This window comes from Quercus suber, unplaced genomic scaffold, assembly GCF_002906115.3.
Source record: "Quercus suber isolate HL8 unplaced genomic scaffold, Cork oak 2.0 scaffold_313, whole genome shotgun sequence".
NCBI lineage: Eukaryota > Viridiplantae > Streptophyta > Magnoliopsida > Fagales > Fagaceae > Quercus > Quercus suber.
This window is the reverse complement of record NW_027069769.1, coordinates 26,417-30,561: the sequence shown is the minus strand read 5'-3', so window position 1 is coordinate 30,561 and position 4,145 is coordinate 26,417.

Sequence of the window (4,145 nt, the reverse complement as noted above, 5' to 3'; positions counted from 1 at the left end):
TGCAACTTTGCTTGTTCAAAAGGGACTTTTCTTTATAAAAAAAAAATGTTGAAAGTGTTTTCATAAAGCTTCTCATGAAATACTAAAAAAATATGTCTTTCCAAATTTTGTTTTCAAAAATAAAAGTGGAGATAATTTTGTAAAATTGTTCATACATTGTAATTTAAAACTTATCCTTAGAATAATATTGTAACGAATTTGTGTCTACGGTTCATTTCCTTGAACCCGTGGACACCATTCAAACTCACATTACCCCTTCCAATTTTTTTTGGCACTAACATGTTCTAATTGTCATCCTTTTTGCATGATGAAAATGAGAAACTTGTGGATGACAACAAGGTGCTACCCTTCTAACTCTTTTATTTATTATTATTATTATTATTTTTTGTGTTGTAGTTTGTTTGTATATAGTAGTTTAGTATTCACATGCAATCTATCTATTAAATAACCTACTCACATGCTTGTATGCTCCCTCACATGCTACCTATGTAAATACCTCATATGCCTTATATGTAAATCTTCATTGGAGCTAATATTCAAATGTTATATTATAAGTAAATAATTACTCACGTGCATATATGTATATATTGTTTGCAAAACTTTTTCCAAAAAAAAAAAAAATGCCAAGTTTTCTATTTCTTCACTAAAAGGATAACGTTTGAAATAAATTAAAATGAGGTACTATCTTCGGATAAGCGTTGTGGGGTGCCTAACACCTTCTCCTCACGTAACCAAACTTCCGAGTCCAAGATCTTAAGTTTGAGACTTTTTAGTTTGCCTTAACTAATAAACCCTTAAAATTTGGTTTAGATAATTAGGCAACTTAAAATGAATGAGACCCCTAGGTGACCAATCACACCTAATATAAAATCAATGGTTGGTGGCGACATCTAAAATAAATATAAGAAAAAGGGACTCACACACACACTCCACCTAAAATCACAAACACACAAAGAGTCACATTGCCAAAAGTCCAATGTGCGATCACCCTAAAGACACCTAGAGAGGAGCTAAAATTTTGAAATTTTTAGAGGTACACAACATCCATTCCACAAAATCACACCTCCTAATTTGGAGAGTTGCAGGATCATTACCCATTAAAAATAAATAATGGGTGGCTAAATTGTGTACTTCATGCAAGTTGTGGTTTGGGTGTTGAACATTGGCAATAAGTTTGCCTGCATATGGTAGCACAAGTATTATAATATTGAACGATTTCTTTATTTGGTAACTTCTTCTTAACTACTTCTTTTTCGCTTTTTTTAGAAACACAAGAAACCTGTGGGTCTTCTCCAAAATTGCTATTTGTAATTGGTTTTTTTTTTTTTTTTAAAAAATAGTGAAAATGTCCAGAAATCAAGCCACACTAACTGTAGCAACAATAATAGTGAATGATTTCTTTACATGCCTTACAAATGCTATTCTTCTCAAATTTCTCATTCTCTTCCTTATGCCTTAACGATACTTTTCTTCTCAATGATAATTTTTTGTTTTAATATATACATCTTATGTGAAATGGTGAGTAGATACTGAAACTTAAAGGGCAAAAAAAAGGCACAACTGTTAGGTGTTTTTAAATGTATACGTGGTATAAATTTGTATGGTCAAATGGCACAATGAGAAGTGATCCACAAAAAGTCAAACGTTTTGCTTTTATATATATATATATATATAAAATGGGCGACTTGATGATTTGAGTGCCTTAGGCGAAAGCTAAATTGAGAATTTTTATATATTACTCGCTTGGGTGGCACATGCAAGGCACGTGTTGCCTCCTTGAGCAAGAAAATTAAGATAGAATTTCTATCTGAAGAAGAATGAAACCATGTACTTAAAGTTAGAGTAATTATTTAATATAGAAGTATTTATTAGTCATGATAGTTCCTATAACTTATTTGCTAACGACAATATCCACTTTCTAAAAACTTTTAAAAATGATAATGAATATCATCTTCTTCCAACAATTAACTATTGAGTTTTGCTAAGACATTGTCACAATATTTAAATTTTCGCAATGAATTATGTCATATACTACGATTGAAAGTCTTCCTCAAAAGCTTGCAGTTATCCACAATAAAGATTTTGTTATTCATACTTCCTTTTTTTTATTATCTTGCATTTTATGAATCTAGCCACGATATTTGGCTTACTTAGTTTTTAATGAACACCCTTTTAAGTAAGAAAAGGGAAAAAAAAAAAAAAGGATAACAAAAGGCATGTGTCATTAAATTTTCCATTAGGTAAAATTTCAAGTCTAGAATATTTAGACCTAGGAAAATCAACGTCCTCTTAGTGACAAATAGACCATCTATATCACCATCCGACTTTTCAAGTATGACTGTCACATAAAACTCAACTTAGGTACAGTACCTTAGATGTTGTTCTTTAGGTTATTTTCTTGAAATTCAGTCATATGGCTTTTTTCTTATGAGATAGAAGTGTATTTTTAGTTAAGTAGCCACATGACTGAATTTTAAGAAGGAAATCTAAGAATCAACACCTAAGTACTGTACCTAAGTTTTGCCCAAATTCAAAATACACGAAGAAAATTTTTGGGATATTAAAATTTAGTGGGGGTATTTTAGACATTGTACAATGGAACATTTTAGGAATTATAAGATTTAAAAATGGTTTAACTCAGAGAGTAACAGGTGGGGGTATTTGCTCGGTTTTAAAGTTTAGAGAGGAATGAAACTACCCCAAACTTAAAGGGCCTAATTTTTATTTTTTACTTTTGGTGTAAACCTGTCCCTTTTTTTTTTTTTACACTTTAAATTTTAAGTAGTGAGTAAAAAAATAAAAAGAAACAGACAAACAAAAAATCCCACTCAAGAAAATTGTACGTGAAAAAAAAAAATTTCTACTTACCAAATTTAACTAAACCAAAAAAAAAAAAAAAGGTCTAGGAATACAAAAAAATATCACAACATTTTCACAATACCTCTATTTTCAACTGTGGTGGATCTCAGTATAATATTTTATTGTCTTATTTTGGCCTATAAGGTACTTACACCTCAACAGTTGATTATGATAACAACAAAATGTCACGACATTTTCAAAATACAATACCTTTATTTTTAGTTGTGCTAGATCTCGGTATGATATTTTATTATTTTATTTATTTTGACCCATAAGGAATTGACACATATTTCACAACATTTTCACAATATCTTTGTATACATTGTTCTTACAATGTAAATTTATATTGTAGACAAATAAAAATTGGCAAAATTTGTACACATTTGCAAAATTTGTGCAATATTTACAATTTTTTTTCCAAATGTGTATAATATTTGCCACTTTTTGTATGTCTAAAATATAAGTTTACAGTGCAGATACAAGTAAACATATAAAGATCCTTAAAAAAAAGAAACAAAAAAAACAAAAACAAAGCTAAACCAAACTGACATACTTGGAAGAAAAAGAAAAAGGAAAAATAAAAGAACAAGGGCTACTCACTAATTGAATAACTAAAAGAACTGTTCATGAGCCTATTGGCTCTTTTTATATAGTTAATTGAAAATATTAATTTAAAAAAAAAATTAATATTACTTGAATTCTATTATCTTGTTTTAGATGCAAAATTACTAATTAACCAGTTATTTATTTATTTTATTTTTATTTGTGGAGAAAGTCTATAGTCACAAAAAATTTGACAAAACTTTTAATAACTGTTGATGTGACAGATTGATAATGGTAAGTAAAAATGTGATGTTAGTTGTGGATCTAGATGAGAACTAATAAAAGTTTTCCAACTCAACTGCTATAGAAAATGTTGTAAAATTTTGTTGTATTTCTCTTTTTTTTAGAAGTGCTACATTCACAACATTTTCACAACAAATCTTAGGCATTAAGTTGTTACTAGTTCTAATTTGAAGCTAGGGATGTCAACGGATCAGGTTCGGGGCGGGTTTCTTTATGCTCGAACCCGACCTGTGGGCCCGCCTTCGTTACCTAAAATTGTCCCATTTAATAAACAGATTTTTTTTAGACCTCCAAACTTGCCTCGTCGGGCCCCTGTAAGCCCCGTCCTGTTATGCCTAGCCCAAAATCACAAACACAAACCCTTACACAAACAGAAACTCAGAAATCAAAAATACAAATTTCAGATTTATGATTTTCCCTTTTAAAATCATAAACACAAA